At 39.7% G+C, this 19757-nt stretch overlaps 1 long non-coding RNA gene across 1 annotated transcript in view; it reads right to left on the minus strand.

Moving 5' to 3' along the window:
* The window catches only part of LOC131913567 (uncharacterized), a 57566-nt gene extending 39203 nt beyond the window's left edge, over window positions 1–18363 (minus strand). Inside the window, exon 1 of the long non-coding RNA XR_009379922.1 lies at window positions 18012–18363. This is a non-coding gene — a long non-coding RNA (uncharacterized LOC131913567). The remainder of the gene's footprint in view (window positions 1–18011) is intronic.
* Window positions 18364–19757: the final 1394 nt, after the last annotated feature.

The raw sequence follows: 19757 nt of genomic DNA on the forward strand, positions 1-19757 counted from the left end.
GAAGCAGTCACGTTGTAAAATTATTGTTGAGCTTCCTGTAAGAAATGTTCAACTGTAAAGTTAAAGTTCTCCAGTTCTGATTTTACCTTTCTTCACTGAAACAATTGAGCTATGGTATGATTTGTGCCAAGTTGAGGCTTCTTAGGATTCCAACTACCAGTATATACCTTAGCAGTATGTATGTGCTTTTATCATATCCATGGTGCAGATAAGAAATTGTGGGGAAGCTGAAGAGGGTGTTGACATTGATTAAGGCTTCACTGCAAGGCATTTTGTACTATGTGGACATCAGAAAGGGGAGAAATCCTTCCACAAAAGATTTGATCACACTGGTATGATAAAACACATGGATTGATAGACTAATTCCAAAGACTTTCAGGCCAGCTGAAATCCTACTCATCAAGGAGAGAGAGAGACAGAGACAGAGACAGAGACATACAGAGACAGACAGAGACAGAGAGACAGACAGAGACAGAGAGATGAAAGGAAACTCTGAGTCAGCCCAACTGGAATCCATTCTAACATGTTCATGATCTATTAAGTATGTTATTATGGTGGCAAAAAGAAAAGAAGAATCAAACATTCAGTCTTGCTGCAGCATGTTCACCTTTTGTTGTTTGTAAACTTGGTTAGTTATAAAGCAGGCAAACACAGGAATAGTCTTGAGGCTTCCAGCAACAACCTTTGGAAAAAAGTGTTTTTCCTCCCTTGGCCAACAAGGCCAACTAAGAGCAATACTGAGAATGAACATAGCTGGGGAGAATCTGTCCTTGAAAGGACTTGTTAGGGGAAAAAAAAAACAGTTACCATCTCATACATCTCGTGTGTAGTATGTGTGATGAGACATACATATGACTAACTTATGGGATGTATATCGAGACACAATCAGATATTTGGAGCTCTATACTAGCTCTTCTGCTAATTGGAATAAGTATCCATTGTTTCTTAGAGTATCAGTCCCTCCCTCCTTTTAAATTCAGAGAAGGAACACTAAAAAGAACTTGAGGCTTTTCAACCGTATGCTTACTGGCCAGCTCCCATTCTATGGCATGTATTCTGTGCTTTTCCTCTCTCTTTTAATGTATCTGCTTTCACTACTACTACTTTTTCTGTTTTATATCCAATTTTTCATTGGAAATACAAAGAATCTAGACATTTGTCATGAGGCACTCCAAGGCTCCCTCCAGTAACATTCACATAGCCTTAATCCTGACTAGAGATAAGAAAATCCAATTGCCCCACTAGTGTTTTAATAGACTTGGAACTTAGCCCTCTTAGTTTTTTTTCTTCTCAGCCTCCTTCTCTGTAAAGCATCCCTTCAACACTTTATCTAAATAGGTCCCCCTACCTAATGTCCATAATTTTCCACTGCTTTCTGGATACCTGGGTAATGGGAAGCTTCAGGACAGGGGCTAGTCACTGAAGGGTTAAGAAGTCCATTTCCTCCCCCAACCTCTGGGAAGAGAAGAGGGGCAGTGGTAAGTTAATCGCCTGCGGCCAGTAATTTAGTCAATCATGCCTAAGTAATGAAGCTGCCACATAAACTCCAATGGACAGAATTTGGGGGCACACACAGAAGTGGCAAGAGGGTACTGTAACTCAAAGGAGTGCAAACAGGTGAGTCCAAGTAAGATGTTTCACTTAGTGATGTTGTCAATATAGATAGTAGGTAGTGGCAATATTAGGGGTCACTGAAGCTGGACCCCTCCATCATAATCAACAGATTGTGAATCTAAAGACTGGAACTGCAGAACTCTTATTTCTGATCTCTGGGAGAGGATCTGTGTAAACAGAGGTGCAGCAGCCTTTTGTCCCAATTGCCAGTCCCAAATAAACACACAAAAGTTTATATTAGTTACAGAATGCTTGGTTGATGGCTCAGGCTTATTACTAACTAGCTCTTACATTTAAATTAACCCATTTTTATTCATCTATGTATTGCCATGTGGCTGTCACTTCACTGGTCCTCTGGTATCTTGCTTCTTGGGTGGCTGGCTCGAGTCTCCCTGGACTCCATCTTTCTCCTCTGAGTCCTGTTTGATTGTTCTGCCTAACCATATCCTGCCTTGCCATATGTCAAAACAGATTTATTATCAACCAATGAGAGCAATACATAGTCACAGTGTACAGAAAGATCATCCCACAGCAGACCTGAGTCATACCTCTGGCCTTGGGAAGAGACATAAATACCCTAAACTTCCTAGAAGGTCATAATAGACAACCACTCCATCCAAAGAGCCCCAGGCCTTGTAAGATTATTGTATAACAAGAGACTGTCTAACAAAGAACAAGAACTGACCATTGCCCTTTCTTACAAAAGTCCACTCTAATAAGCCTGCTAACTAGACAGAAAACTACCTCTCAAAAAAATCTTATCGATAGACTTTCAAATAATAAAGGCCTGGAGAGATGGCTCAGTGGTTAAGAATGCAGTTCCCAGCGCCCATTTCAGGCAGCTCAGAACTCTAGGTTTGGGATATCTGACACCTCTGGCCTATGAGGGCACCCGCACTCACAAGCACATACCCACACATAGAAATTCACACATACACATAATTCAAAATAAAATAAATCTAAAAGATAAAATAACATAAAACTCATCTAAAATGTAGCTTGGGTAAATGGTCCTTTTGGATACAAGCACTCTTACTCCTGAAGGTACTTTAGATTACTCTGTAGCAAACCTGGTCTATCTTATACACTATGCTAATCTCATCTGAATTCTTCTTTTGAATTGGCATATAATAATGAGCTTGGTTGTAACATTTCAAACGTGTGTGTGTGTGTGTGTGTGTGTGTGTGTGTGTGTGTGTCTATCATATACATCTCCTGCTTTGATCAGGACATTGTGGAAATCCATTAAGGAAAGCTATTTCTCTAGCCAAGCTACCCAAAACATGAGAGTTAATCCAGTTGAGCCTTTCAATAATCTGGCCAAGGTACCTTCCCTCAGGAAGGCAGGTTCTTCTTAAGCCAAACCACAGAGAGCGGAGGAATAATTATCCCTTTAATTAGATAGTACTTTTCCTTTCCAGAATTCCCACTCCCAAGAGAGGCTTACAAGTTTTAACCTTGCAGTTTGTGTAACATTTTCTATTCTTTTTTTTCCATCTCTATTGTAAGCATGCTTGTAGCTGAAATTTTTCTGTGCCCTGCCCGGTCCTCAGCCACTCAAACCCAAGTAAACACACAGAGGCTTATATTAATATAAACCCCTTAGTAAGCTCAGGCTTACTACTGACTAGCTCTTTCTCTTAAACTCAGCCCATTTCTGTTAATCTATATGTTGCCATGTGTTCTGTGGCTTTACCTGTGTGCCATTACATGCTGCTCCCTGGATGGCAGGCTGGAATCTCCTGACTCAGCCTTCCTCTTCCCAGAATCCTCCTTGTCTGCTTATCCCACCTATACTTCCTGCCTGGCTACTGACCAATCAGCATTTTATTTATCAACCAATCAGAGCAACATGGATTCACAGCATACAGAACATGCCACAGCACATGCTTTCTCTTATGTTTTTTATTGTGAACCTAGCTTCTAATGGCTGAGCCTTCTCTCCAGCCCTGCTTCCTCTAATACGAGCTTTCCCATCATGTAGCCACTTGATCACCATGTGGCTGACTGTTGTGCTTGCTTAATTGAAAGGCTAAGACTTTTTCTCTCTGTGTTTCCCATCTTCCCCCTCTGGGCTGCTGCTAAATTTACTACTTTCCTACCCTGTGTAACACAAATCTTAAAAGGTCTTATTAATAACAACAAACCCAGAGCCAGATATTGGGGTGAGCACAGGATCAGAGAAACAGAAGCAGCCACAGCTAACCTCGCTTCAACAACTCCTCAGCTGATCCTGTTTCTTCAAACTGGAAGCCTCTGAGTCCTCACCCGAATGGATCTCAGCTGAACTGCTGTTAAAAGCCTAAAAGCTTAAAGAGTTCTAGTTCCTGGTCCTCATGCCTTATAGGCCTTTCTGCTTCCTGCCACCACTTCCTGGGATTAAAGGTGTGTGCCACCATGCCTAGCTGTTTCCAGTGTGGCTTTGAACTCACAGAAATCTGGATGGATCTCTGCCTCCTGAGTGATAGGATTAAAAGTGTGTACCATCATTTTCTGGCCTCTATGTCTGTCTAGTGGCTGTTCTGGTCTCTGACCCCAGATAAGGTTATTAGGGTGCACAATATATTGGAGGACACAATATTACCACAGTCCTGGAGGTTTTTCTTTTAAACTCTTTAAAAACTTGTTTTCAAGCTTCCATTTGAGTCTGTACTTAAACTTTTTGGTTAATGAGACTAAGACCCAAGAGAGTACCCCAATTTCCTTAGTAACATGTGGTGACTCAGGCAAGATTACCCAAAATTTTTGGTAACAACACCCCTAATGCCCTCTCTTGACCCCTTCCCACTCCCACCAGTCTTCCCAAATAGTCCTTCATGTTGTTGTTGGTTTTGGGGTTTTTGTTTTGTTGTTGTTGTTTATTGGTGAAATTATTAAGGCCACTCCACGTAGTTAAAAGGAGATTTATTTAATGGCATAACTTACAAATTAAGGTAGGTCGCGGGGTCTGGAGAAGGTGTATCGCAGTCCAGCGGTGTTCTCTGGAGCTCTGCTCGGTCCACCTCCACCGTTCAGGGTCCCGCAACAGAGAGAGCGCTGGCCCATCCAGATCTCAGGTCTCCAGGTGCCTCCCTTGGCCCCGCCTTGGACAGTTGCTGAAGTCTCAATGGGGGTTGGAACTTCCAGATCAAAGCTGGAATGGCTACCCACTACAGTTGTTGTTGTTGTTGGTGGTGGTGGTGGTGATGGTGGTGGTGGTGGTGGTGGTGGTGGTGGTGGTGTGTGTGTGTGTATCTTAATAGTTTAGCTGTCAGTAATCCTAATTAAATTCACAGAGCCTATATCCTTCTCAGCCAGGAACTTTCAGCCAGCTTTATAGTATTGGGCATGAATTCCCTCCTCTGGAATAGACCTCAAATCCAAGCAGAAATGGTTGGTTGCCCACATAGCAATCATTCCACTAATGCACCATTGAGCATATCTTGACTTGAAGATTCATATTTTAGCGTGCAAACTCTAGTACTAGGTAAGACCATAGATGATTTTCCTCTCACTTAGGAAAGAAAGCTTCCCAGTGGGTTTGGGATTGATTTACCTATGTCCCATAGCCAAAGTGTGTTTTATTTTCAGCAATAGGGGCTTACCATGTAGGTGGTGTTTTTCCTCAATATGTGCCTTTTGTACCTCCGAACGTATCTTCTTCAAAGTGAACACATGAACTCTAAGAGCACAGTATACTGTTTCTAATGTCCTGATCGCAGTTGAATTTTTCAGTTAATGACAGTACAATGAAAGTAGCTGATTGAAGCACGGAGAGAATTTGTTACCTCTTTCAAGGAATAACAACATAGTGGACTTGAATAGAGTCCTCCACAAGTTAATCAAGTTTTAATTTCCAGTACTTGCTACTGTGAGCCTATTTGAATATAGGACTTTGCATTAAGAATTTCAGAATACAATAACTGTATTTAAGAAGGGTCATAAAGCCAGTGCCTCATCCTCACATAGATAGTATGGAAACACAGGGACAGCTGGGGGAAAGCCATATGAAGATAGAGGCAGAAACCATAAGGATACATCTTCAGATCAAGCCAAGGATTATTCAGCCACCAGAATCCAGGAGAGAGGCACAAATGAGATTCTCCTCCAGAGTCTCCAGAACAAGTTCACCCTGCCAATAAATTGACCGTGGAATTCCAGCATCCAGAAGGAGGAGACAAAGCATTTCTGTCATTAGAAGCCATTGAGCTTTGGGTAATTTGTTGCATCAGCCCAAGGAAACTAGTGCAGGCACAAACTGAAATCATCATTACTTAATTTTTTTTATTAGTGGTAGGAAAGAACAGGACAGGATCCTAACTGGCTTTGTGATCAGTGTGTAATGGAAAGAAACTCAAGCAGAAGCTTTCATCAGCCACATTTTCTGGCAGATGTCGATGAAAAGGCATAAAGCCCTGCAGGTGGCTCTTCAGTTAGGTAAGAAGCTCTCGTTGGTGGTGGGCAAAAGACCCTCAGATCCTCACTGCCACTTACAAACTGTGGGACATGGACAAGTTTTGTGAACTCTTTGGATAATGAAGGTAATCATAAAGCTCTTCTTAGGGGAATAATGCAAGTAAAACACTTCAGCCGTGCCTGCACACAGCATTCAGGAAGTGCTCCAGATTATTCATGGGCTGCTTAACCACGGTTTAGAGAAACACAAAGTTATGCAAACAGAGCATGGGATTAATACAGGTTGGAGAGAGCATGAAGGGCACACCAAGAAAAAATGTTCCCAATTTCAAAAGCTTTCCAAATTGAAACCACAGGCTTTAAAGTCCTGTAGGTTGGGATCTTTTCTTCTTTTTATTTTCTCTAGCACATCTTTTCTGTCTCTGAAGAAGTGCTTCCATTCAAGTCTCTCCTTTATCTTCTAATGTTCTCAGGGGAAAGAGGGAAGGAGAGCAAGGAAAGGATAGAAGCCACAGTCTTCGATCCCCACCAGCCAGCGCGAGAAAGCACATTCTGAACCATCTGGTTCAGCGCCCTTGTTTACAGATGGCCGGAGAGTTTACGCAACTCAGCCGAGATTACTGGGCCCTGTGAGGGCAAAGGTTTGGATATCTCATTAAGTACTATATACTTATATGTTCCGTGTATCTGGCATAGAACAGATAAACAAGTGAATGATTGACACGTTAGTAATTCTGCCACTCTGGTACTACATTAGTTCCACAGCTCAGTAAGACAAAACAAAATGCATGGTGCATAATGAAAAACAAGCATATTGACTTAGGTTTAAATGAACCTGAAGTATATAATTTTATTATTTTTTAAATTTTATTATTTTATGTTGAAACAATGAGCTTTGATTTTATTGAAAGTGGATACCACTATGCCAGCATCTATGCTAATAATAAAGATGACTTTAAAGTCCTAAGGACATTTAGAGTAACAAACATATTAAGAACCATTAAACCTTATAAATATGCATCAGTCAGAAATTCTTAAATAACATTTTTTAAGAGAATGACTTTCACTTAACATGAATCAAAACCAAAAGCTACTCCCCTTAATATTTTCTACTTCCTAAATTGTTGTAAAGGAAACATGCAGTCTTGAAGCAGTGCTGCCCTGTTTGCAGAGACTGGCAACATCACAGTGTGACTCACAGAGGAACGGTCACCAAGATGCAGAAAATGATTATGATACAGGACATATAAAGCCGAGGTTATTTTCACTGTAGCACAGCTACTTCATGGCCCCCAGAACTCCCCACATTGACACGAAGAATTTCTTAGGCATTATGTGTTTGGGATCCAAGCACACAGGAGGTTGAGGCAGGATACTGGAGGCCAGCTGGAGCTGCATAGTGAATTCCAAGCCATGCTGTTGAGATGGTGTCTCACTATGAATACATAATCTCATAAAAATACATAAACACTTTAATTTTTTAAATAAAAAATGCCTTTTGTTTGCTAAAATTGTTCTATTTTCTGAGAAATGCTACTGTTAAATGTAAATGGCCGTGAGAGGTGAGAGCTGTGGGAGGTGAGAACTGACGACATTACCTGCTCAGGCCATTCTCTTGTCTGGAAAAATGAAAGATTTTAAGTAGTTTATTTCTAAAATTCCTCCACACATTAAAAGTTTACTGAATTGCTCTCTTTCCACTATGATTCTCAAATTCTACAAAACCATCCATAGGACTTATATGCTAGAATCCTAAACTGTACTTCAAAAAATATTTTATTTTTTTAAATTATAATTACATCATTTCCTCCTCTTTCTTCCATCTAAAAACCTCCATACACCCCTCTTTGCTCTTTCTAATTCTAATAGCCTCTTATAGCTGAAAGGAAACTGTGTCCTGCCTGGCCCGTGGTCAAGACAAATCTCTCTCACCTACCAGTTCCCACAGCTGCTCAGACCCAAATAAACACACACAGGCTAATATTATTTTTAAATTATGGCCATAACAGGTTTCTTGTTATCTAGTTCTTATATCTTACATTAACCCATTTCTATAAATCTATACTTTGCCACATGGCTTGTGGCTTATCGGTACTTTCATATCTTGCTTCTCATGGAGGTGGCTGGTAGCATCTCCTCTGTTCTGTCTTTTTCCTTCCTCTCTGTCGGTTTTGATTTTCTACCTGCCTCTAAGCTGCCTTGCCATAGGCCGAATGGTTTTATTTATCAACCAGTCAGGGCAACATATTTTCACAGCATACAGAAAGACATTCCCCCATCAGCCTCTTTCTTCTTTAGTTGTTGTTACACACACACACACACACACACACACACACACACACACACACACATACTCCTAAATACATAAATATAACCTGCTTAGTCTGTATAATGTTTCTTGTATGTATGTTTTCAGGGCTGACCATTAGTGTGCTCTTCCACGTGGACAAAGCTCTCACTTAACTGGTCATTGCCATCTAAGTCAGAAGACGTATTTGAGCATATTTGTGACTCTAAGCCAAGTTGAAATATAAGCTATTATCTGTCATTAACGTCAACATTCCATACATACTTCCACTTACTTGACTTGACCAAAGCTCCCATAGCCTAAGATAACCACTAATCTGGAGATAAAAGAAGGAGAGATAAAAAAGCTGTAGAGAAGAAAATACTGCAAAACCAGACCAATAACAGTTGAGTCTCAACGTAAACAATTCCTAGCAGTAAATCACAGATAGCAAAAGGAAAAAAAAAAAAAAAACCTATGGCTTTAGTGTTGGCTCTCTGAAATGTAGTAGTCTGTGAAACGAAACTAACTTGATCCATTTTGGGGAAGCTGAAAAACACACTCCACTGAAGACACAACTTACTTCCTTATTAGCAAAATTATAGAACTGTATGAAATGAAGACTTTGACCTATATATCTGTACATTTTAAAAAAAAAAAACATGATTTTTGCAAGTGACGGGAGACTCAAAAGCATCCCAGCTGGTTAACTAAAGCAGTTTGAGGTGCAAGTGCCTCAGGACAACAGCAGGTCAGGAAATGTTGCTGGTTGATCATTTTTTACTCTATGTTTTCCAGCAATGTACTTAAAATATAACCTTTATGTGGCTGCAGTTTCCCACAACTCTTTTCATAGTTCATAAAACATTTAGGAAGTGTTTATAAAACTTTCTCAAAGAAATGGAGCCACAAAGAACATGAACTTCATGGTTCTCCATGGTCCAGCTTTAATTTAGTTTTCAAGGAAGGAATTTTTTCATTGTAAATGTAATGGTAACATCTGTATTTCAGGTTCTTTTGGAAGAACAAGTCGAAAAGCACTTCTGCCCAATGTGTATTATTTGGCCATCACTCTGAAATATGTGATGCTCCAATTATTGTTCTCATGAAATCCTACTCCAAAATGAGCTTTCCTTCTTCTGCTAACCTCACTCTCCTGTGTTGGTCATTTACAGTTATCTGACCATGGTAGAAAAGCATTATCTTATAAGCATCATAAAAACATCTACAAAGAATGCTTTGTAGTACACCCATTGTATGACCTGTCAAAATCTAAGGGGATTCTTGGATTTGATGTTCACTACTTGCAAGGGCTGACTGTCATGTCAGCTTTCTAGAGCTTGACTCTCTTTCCATATAGGCTGCTTGAAGTTATACAGCCAGAGGAGAGTCTGAGGTCAGATCTCAGCTAACAGCTGAGCACACAGAGGAAGAGCAGTCATTGTAAGTATCAGACTGCCTTTCCTATTTTGTCCTGGTGTTGAATAGGATTAAGTGTGGAAGTGGTCAATTTGGGTTTAATTGAATGTATAATCTTCACTCTGAAATGATCATTTGGAGCTCTATCCTTTTGCACTATGCTGAGATTCATATACTATAACTATTAGTGTTGTATCCTGTTAAATATACAACATATTAAGAGTATATGTGCATGAGTAATATATATATGGCTGACACACAAACTTTTGTGGAGAAGGTACTCATGATAGTCCTATTTCATGTGTGTAACTCAAAAGAGAATTTGTACAGAGATCCATGTCCATTTATTTGCTTTAAAGGAAGAAATAGACCCTGTGGACACGTAGGAGGTTTTTCCCTTTCAAAGTGATGCACTTAATAAACTAAACAGAGGAGGGCAAGATGTTAAAGCCAAGAGTCCCAAATTCTAACTGCATGCTGCCTATATGAGATTAACTGTGCTGTCTGTATTCAGTCATGGCTCATTACCACATGTCTGTTGGAATTTGCCCTATGGGGAAAAGTTTTCAAAATCTTGTCAAACACATGTTGTGTTTCTAGTCTCCTGAGGAAAGGCAAGCCTAGCCTGCCCTTCACTCCCATGAACTTACAACCATCAAAATCGTTACACTATAAATTACCTTTAAAGTGTTAGGGAAAATGTAGGTAGTGGAACCAGAAAGACTATGTGTAGAATGTGTGATTAAGGAGGCCTATTCATTAACAGAAAAGGGAAGAATGGCTTCAACGTGTGATATGGAAAACATTCTTTGACTTAGCAGATATATTTTTGATTAATTGTCCCAGCAATAAGCTTTATCATGACTTCTCCAGTAAGATATTTTGTGAGTCTCTTCAAAAGTAAACAAGCGAAAGCATGCCAAAAGTTAGCAAGTATATTCCAAACTCATTCTGGAATAATAAAGTTTTGGAAAATATGAGGTAAAACCAAATCCACCCTTTGAGGAGTCATTCTCATTCCAAGCCTTGCTTATCATGTGTTGAATGAGCCAGAGCAAAGAGGCCCAAGCTGGTTCCCAAGTAAAGCCAACCTTAGGGATTGCTCTCAGCTCACTCTTTGGTCTTTGTGTAGCTACATTGTGACTGACCCACAGAGATTCGATCTACTAAGCACATTGCTGCTCCCAAGTCAGGAGACAATTTTACCAAATGGTAAAGGCTGAAATCTCCTATTTTCCAGAGAAGAAAAATAGCTTGGGGATAACGAATAGTGACCATATTCTTTACAAAGTACACTGAGCTGTATCAAAGAGTGCCAATGGGACTAAAGACAAAAACAATTAAGTGAACTGGAACTCCCTGGTGACTTTAAGTAGGAAGGCCTGATTAACAGGCTCCACCTTGATTGATGGCCTAAGAACAGCTTTAATGAACTTGTCCCAGACAGAAAAGATAAGTAACTAGGGACATGGTCATTGTAAGCAAGCTGGGTTAGCCAAGGCAGATTCTAAGTGTCCTTGTGCCTGAAAATTATTGTAGTGAGAAAAGAGAAAATAATATCCCAAGAACCCCCCGTCAAGCTATTGCTAATGGGATAGGGTTTGTCTTTTCTTAAAAGGATGGACACAGGATGGTGGAGAGAGAGAGAGAGAGAGAGAGAGAGAGAGAGAGAGAGAGAGAGAGAGAGAGAGAAATAATCAGAGTCAAGATCCAAAACAGGGAAAGAAACAGGCAAGATACAGGTTCATCTATTCTGTGTGAGTTTCAGGGGAGACACGTTTCACAGAGAACCATAACCAGACATGGTAAGCAAACAGACTATGTGCGAAAGCACCAAGACATGGACAGGCCTATCACGAGAAGTACTGAAAAGTAGAAACTAAATTGTCTCTTAAATAAAGCATGATGCAAGTATGATTGTTAAATTCAATAACTGCAAGTTGAATTTTCTTCTGCTCCTGGATTTATGGTTAGTGTCTCCCTCTCATACACAGTTGTATCTATCATTCATACTGACTTTCGATTTCATTCTTTTTTTCTTGTATGGCCACTTTCCTCTTTTTCTATGTAACCCTGATTCCAATTAGTATTTTTAATGCCATAATTCAAGATGTAGCTAGTAGTATATATTTATCAATTCTAGTATTTTCTCTCTCTCTCTTTCTTTCTTTCTTTTCTTTTTTTTTTTTTTTTTTTGGTTTCCCTGTGTAGCTTTGCACCTTTCCTAGAACTCTGTAGCCCAGGCTGGCTTCAGAATCACAGAGATCCACCTGCTTCTGCCTCCCAAGTGCTGGGATTAAAGGCATGCACCAGCACCACCCAGCATATTTTATTTTCAACTAAAACAATGTAAGAAATATGATGTAACTCTTGACTGATTTCTCTTTTACAAAGCTTTGTCTTTCTTTAGTTGAATATAAAGAAACAATGCTGTATCAATGAAACAGCTTCAGCATTTCAGTCAACCATATGATTTACACTCTTTCTTGGCTTTTAAGAACATCGTTACTGTTCCTGGTGGTTCCAGGAAGAGCTGACAGTGATATAATTACTCCCTGTGGTAAAGGAGTGGGCACATGACCAAGTCTGCCTCAATAAGCACACAATATTCTCCCTTCAGCACAATGACACTTTAGGTCCTTGACCTCAGCTTGGCCAACCTGAACCTTCTCAGGGATGTTCTCAGCACTGGCTGCTCTACTTGTCTCACAAGTGCCAGTGATCTAGATAGACCGGAAATTACTTTTCTGCTACATAATGAGAGCCCATCCATGTAAAAATGCCAACACACATGTACAAGCAGGGAGAAGAAGAACCAAGAGACGGAGACAGAATTTCAGCCGCAGACACACCACTTGAGCCCAGATCCCATCCTTGACCTGCCAGTTACACCAGCCAGTAAATACTGTACTTAGCTTAAGCTAGTTTAAATTGGGTTTCAGTCACTTACAACTGAGAGAGCCCTGGGGTATATAAATGTCAAACACCATTAACAAGAACACAGCTGAAACTAATACAGTGCCTCTGCGGCTTAATGATAAATGACTAATGTATGTTGCTCATATTTTCCAGAAATCTGCATTGGCTCATGCCAGTATTCATACACATGCTCAGTCTAGGTCATCAACATAAGAATTACCATAGTTTGTGGAGGAATTTGTAGGACACCAATGTCTTAATATTTCTGACTTGGGATTGTAGATTTGGAATATGAGATGATCCATATTTCCTTGACTCTGGAAGACTATATAATTTTAGCCATGACATAACTAAATTATATATAAAACAAATAAAGCCAGAGATTAAATCTCATGGTTGTACATAAAAAGTGTTTCCTTCTAGCTCTTCTACAATGTGAAAGAAATTTCCTTTGAGTTCAGATTTATTTTGAAGTTGTTCTTATTTTCAATAACAAGCATAAAGGATAGAAAATGCTATTTTCCCAACATCAATTGCATATATCTACAAAACATAATATTTTTGGTGGCCTACTATGGGTCAGATGATTCAGCATATGATATGGATACAGTTTGGCAGGCACAGCACACACCTCAGTGCTGAAATTAGACAAAAAAAAACCCTCTTAACTGATAGCTAATTTGGTATATTAATAAATACTATACAGAATAAGGCAGGTATAGGAATAGGGAGAGATAGGATTCCCTGAGAAAGTAGCATTAGAGACAATATCAGAATCACTAGAAGAAATCACATGGGGAGGACAGAAAATTAAAACTGAAGTCTTGATTAAGGAATGAGATCAATATACTGAAAGAACAAGAAGATCAGAGCAGGGGAAGCTGGGGGAGAAGTGAGCCTTTTCAGGCTTTGGTAAAACATCTGGGTTTCTGTCTCAACACGACACTAAGTTACTAAAGGGTTTTGAAGGCAACAGAACAGTGAGGTGTCAATGTAAGGAAAGCAGCAGCCATAGACACAAGGAATTAATAGCAGCTAGTCAAAGGTTTCTTGCTATGAGCCAGAAAAGACCATATGGTAGCTTCAGTTACAATGAGGAAAAATACCTTAGAAATAGAATAGAAAGGTGGAATTAAGAAGACTGCTTAATTTCCAATGAAGACACGAGAGAAAAAGAAGAATCAAGAGAAAGTCCAAGCTTCCACTCCAAGTACCAGTGTGGGACATGTGAAGGGCATGATACCATCTATTATGAGGAGGAGGATGCCAACAAGGGAGTTTGTTTCAGTATGGAAATTCAGAGAGAATTTCTGCTTACCATTTCTGACTGGGGCTTAGGGCTCTTCATGCCCAGCATGACAGAGTGAAAGAGAAATGGTTTCTATTGTCTGAGCAGAGAGACCTGAGGTGGTCAGTCCACAGAGTCACCCACCCCCGGGTGTGATGTTAAGGCACTAAAATCAATTACCTACCCCCAAAGATGATGATGGCATGATGGCGTGGCACAGAAGATTGGGGCTCTCAGGCCTTGGCGATGTTGACAGGAGACAATACATCAGTTGTTTGTGAGAAAACAGTAAAACATCTGGTGAAAAGGCCCCAGTAGAAGCCAGAATGAAGGGTACTGACTCCGACAAAACAGGCCATTTAACCTCTCTTCAATGCTGCCCAATTCTCAGAAACCAACAGAAATACAAATCCTATTCAAGAGCAAATTTGCATGGATTTAGATGAATAAGGAAAAGAAAAGGAATAGCTGAAGTTTGTGAGGACTACACAGATATAGTTCTTCGTATAGTTCTGGACCAAAGTTTCACTAATTTCTATGGAAATTGAGAGCTGATGCCAATCTCTGGGATAGATGCCTTTATGTGCTGGCAGTACCTAAAATATTTGAAGATAACTTTTAAAAATGTTCACTCTAAAATGGGCTCTATAGCAAACAATGTAACCATAGATCCTTAATGCAAGTTTGGTTATTTCTAATTAATTCATATGTCTCATGAGAAATGCAAATTTTTAGACTCTTTTTATTGTCATGTACTAGAACACAGGTACATCTCAAGTGGCAATGGCTGTCACATCAGTGATCAGACAGGATCTCTCAGGTAAGCAATATTTACTGAATATTACCTTAGCCTGCTAACTTCTGTCTTTGGTGAGACACAGAAAAACAGTAAGGATGATTGTGTAAACAGTATATGCTGCATAGTACATTGTTCTCAAGTAATCCACCTTGCCTCAAACATTTTCTATCTGCTTAAGAACCACATGTTGGAATACGTCTGTTCTTTATAAGAATTAAAAAATTCAAATGCCAAGTACATCCCATGTGAAAATACTCTTACTTTAGGTGTCCAATATTATAAATTATAGCCTTGTAATATTTAGTCTAAAATATGGTAGAATTATATTACATATAGAAATACACAAAGTTATGACTTGTTCAAACTAAAGGTCTACAGTGATAACAATTATAAAATACAGTTTCTCTTAGTTTTCTTCTTCCAATGATTTTCTTGTTCCAAACAATAGGGCTTACCTGAAATCAATTTGTGAATTGGTTATTATCTTGTGAGCTCATCTTGTGTTGATACATTACCCACTTCTAGTCTATCAAACATAGAATTAAATATGAAATCTTTTTTAAAAAATGCTTCCAAAGGATATTAAGGAATCTCAGTGACAGCAGACCTTTCAAAATGAGGATGATTTCTCATAAAAACAATTCCAATGAGAGGTTATTATCTGTAATTCTACAGAATATCAGTGGTAACCTGTGGAAAAACTGAGTAGTGACAAATCTTTCAAAGGCTTTCTTTCATAAAGAAAAGTAAAATAGGGCCAGGAAGATGGATCACTTGGCAAAAGCACTTGCTACCAAGCCTGGAGACCTGAGTTCTGTCTCTATGACCCGCATGACAGAAGGAGGTAACTGACTCATGCAAGTTGTCCCGTGACCTCCCCACATGTGCTGAGGCACAGGCATATGTATGCATACAAACACAGTAAATTAATATTCAATTTAAAGAATAAAAAGCAAAAGTACACATTTTCAGGAACTTGTAAATTCTGGTGTCTTATTCACAGTGCTTTTTTTATAGTCTATACAATTGCTTACTAAATAGTAGGACAATTACAATTTCCACAGAGAATGGAGACTATCTCAATTATCTGTTTAAGCTATAAAACTAGGTTGTGGTGTGTAAAATAGCAGATATAGACAATATATATTACAGATGAGCTACACATCAGCATGTTTCAACACCTTGTTCAAGTAATAGTCATTAGAACTCAGGAGAGTTACCTATTAAAATATACGTGGGGAGTATAGCTCAGGAATCTGCCATTCGAAACAAGACTCATAAATGAAATCCAACTTAATTTCCATTATTATATATTGTGCCTGCTGGAGTGTAATGTGTATGTGATTCAGTGATCTCATTACCACTAAGTTATACCATTCCCCCAGAAAACAACTTTGGAGAATCTAATACCAACTGTGTAATTCTGGAAACAAATGTGACATGTGACCTAAATAACTTTGATGAAAGTCTCATAAGAAAACATTTAAAAGTCATTCTTACTTTATTTTTAAAATTTTGTGTGTGCATAAATTTAAAAAAAATGTGTGTGCATACATGTTTATGTGTCTCAGCATGTCTGTGCCCATATGTGGATGCCCACAGAGGGTGTCAGATTCCCTAGAGCTGGAGTTACAGGCAGTTGTGATCCACCTAGCTTGGATGCTGGATGCCCATCTCTGGTCCTTTGCAATAACAGCAAGTGTCTGTATCTGCTGAGCCATCTTTCTAGTCCCTAAAGTCCCTAATTAATAAGGGAAGATACAGAGCAAATATTCTGGGTTTGCTAGCCTCCTTTTATTTTTGACTGAAATAGTACTCTAATTTACTTTTGCTAATCTATACTTTTAATTAAAATGATCTTAGTAAAATAATAATTCATATTCCTCCTACATCTTGCCATTGCAGCTACAGTGAGAGGTAATTTGGATTCTACATATTCTAAAACTGGTTGTACGAAATTTTTTAGATTCCCTGAACTAACCCATATGCTTTCCATAAGTTCTTTTCATTTTCTTAAGCTCAAAACAACTCCAGGAGACACAATACATAATAGTGGAAATCAGTAGTTGAGTTTCATTTATGAGTCTTATTCTAAATGCCACAGATCCATGAACCACACTGCCCATCTACGTTTGAATGCCCAGTTCTCCTGAGTTCTCGTGACTATTGCTGAACAAAGTGCTGAAGTATATGAGGCAATGTGCAGTTCATCTGGAATATCCATTTTTGGTATCTGTTCTTTTTTTTTTTTTTGCACTACCAACAATTTTTATATTGGAAATTCTCTTCTCATTTTTCTTGTATGTGTTGATACAGTTTCACTTGCAAAGGCATTTTCTTAGGCTATGAAAAACATTAAATTTCGTTCAGTTCATGGGAATTGTAATAATGCCTATAATAATGTATTTTATCACAGAATCTTGTTGGAACATTGCCTGCTTTATTAATCTTATTTGACTAGAATGAAATAAAAACTTGGAAGCCTGCACATCTCTGAAGTGGATGATGGTCGCATGTCTCACCCCGTGCCACAGAGGACTTCATATACACTCAGAGCCTTCGAGGCTTATATTGGGACCTAGTCAGAAAAAGGCTTTGGTGCTGCAACAAATAAATAAAAATTAAGTCAAGCCATGGGCTTGTGGAGCTTATATACTGATGAACAGACCTAGGCTGTGTCAATGGTTGTTGTGGGTATCCAGACTACCCACCTTCCAGATTAGGTTTTTATACGATATGTTGCATTTTGGCCAAAGGTGTAGTAGAGGTTGAAAAATAGGCAAAGTTCTAACGAACTCTTTGTCTGCTGAAGCCAAATCTAATCTGAGTTGGCATCACTTAAACTGAGGGGAAAAAACACTTCAGGATTTTTTTTTTTTGAAACAGGGTTTCTTTGTGTAGCTTTTGAGCCTATCCTGGAACTCGTTCTATAGACCAGGCTGACCTTGAACTCACAGACATCTGCCTGCCTCTGCCTCCTGAGTGCTAAGATTGAAGGCATGTGTCACCGCTGCCAGGTAGAATTTTTGTAAGAGTCCAGAAGCACTAACAGCAGACCTCAACATGTATTCACATACATACATATCAACACTGGCTCTGTTTTGATAATGATAAGTTACAGTTCATGACACATGGCTTGTTTGGGGTAATACTAACATGATTTTAATCCTTTCAAAACGTTATTCTCACAAGAAACATCATCCTAGAACAATAACCAGAGAAGTACTTCACCACACTACCAGGGTATCTCCTTCTACATTTACCAGTAGGACTGACAGTCGGTCACTTACCCTTCCACGCAGCCTGCCAGGCTGGAAGCTGATTTTGGACACGGTGCTTCACTCTTGTCTTGGTGCACACCTACACCTCTCACTTCCTCTAAATTTCGTTATCTCCCCAACTTAAAGAAACAACAGTTCCTAGGGAACTATTAAACTGTCCAGAACAAAATAGGGTGACATTTAAGTCTCAATCACCAAGCACAGTGAGAGTGATAGCTAAAGAGCAGCTGTGTTGGCCAACAGAGGAATCAAGGAAATGTCTAGGCAAGAGCCTTGATCTCTGAAGGATGTTCCCATCACGGTTACACCGAGAAACCTTTTGCTTTGCCTGGAAAAAAAAGATTCAGAACAACTCCGCACTGTAGTGGCCCAGAACTGGGGGAGATTTGCTGGGAAATGTGAGCTAAGCATATTATGTTATTTTTTTATCTGCTTTCCCAAGTCCTTGAAGTACATATGGTACTTTCCCCAGCAAGTTCCCAGTCCCCTGCTACAAGCTTCTTGAATTATGGTCACACATCTACACCCTGTTGCTCTATAAAGATAATAAAGAAACATTGTAACATGTTAGGTTTGGACAGCCTCTTCGAGAGCCAACACAGATGGCAAGAGAGAAAGGCTATCAATCTAAAACTAACGCGAGATGGGAAAATTAAAATGAAATCTTCAAAATCAATCATGTGCTGGGGAGCGGGCAGATGACAGCGTGTGACAGAGCAGGGCAGCAGCTCCAGGGAGGAGGCTCTGGATCCTGTTTCAGAACCCCAGTGTCATGTGTGCCTGGGGTTAAATTAGAGCATCTATGGGTCAGAGAAGGAACTGCTGGGCTCAGAAATTCCTATGAACCCAAGCAGTGGTCCTTTCAGAAAGGCCGATCCAAAGCCAGTTATAAATCTACAGAAGGCAAAGTTCCGTATGTATTTGTCTTCAGCCACCAGCTCCAACTCAGAGCTCTCAACATGTGTGTGCAATTGTACAAGGAGAAAGAGGGAGGTGGAGAGAGATGGAGGGTTGGGGAGGGAGAAGGAGAGAAGGAGGGGAAAAAGAGGGAGAGGGAGAGAGGCACAGAGAGAAGGAGAGGAAGAGGAAGAAAGAGATAATTCTCTGTAACACAAATCATAAAAGGTCTTATTAATGAAAACAAACCCGGAGCCAGGTATTGGAGTGAATGCTGAAAGATCAGAGAAGCGGAACAAGCCACAGCTGACCTCACCTCACCAATTCCTCAGCTGATCTTGTTTCCTCAAACTGGAAGCCTCCATGTCCTCACCTGAATAGATCTCAGTTGAACTGTTGCTAAAAGCCTAAAAGCTGAACCCGCCTAGTTCCTGGTTCTCACGCCTTATATGCCTTTCTGCTTCCTGCCATTACTTCGTGAGATTAAAGGCATGTGTCACCATGCTTGGCTGTTTCCAGTGTGGCTTTGAGCTCACAGAGATCCAGGTGGATCTCTGCCTCCTGAATGCTAGGATTAAAGGTATGTGCTACCACTGCCTAACCTCTATGTTTAATATAGTGGCTGTTCTGTTCTCTGACCTCCAGATAAGTTTATTGGGGTGCACAATATATCAACTACAATTCTCTTACTGCTTTGGTGGTAGTTGTTATCAACATTATTGGTGGTAAGGCTCAGGCTGGGAATTGAACACAGCTGCATGCATGCCACGCAAACAGTCTCCACCTACAAACAGTCCAGCCCCAGCCTCCTGGTTTCATTTTTATTTCTTCAGTAAAATAAGGTTTGAGCTACAAGGC

The sequence above is a fragment of the Peromyscus eremicus genome, chromosome 6, assembly GCF_949786415.1.
Source record: "Peromyscus eremicus chromosome 6, PerEre_H2_v1, whole genome shotgun sequence".
In the NCBI taxonomy this organism is placed as follows: domain Eukaryota; kingdom Metazoa; phylum Chordata; class Mammalia; order Rodentia; family Cricetidae; genus Peromyscus; species Peromyscus eremicus.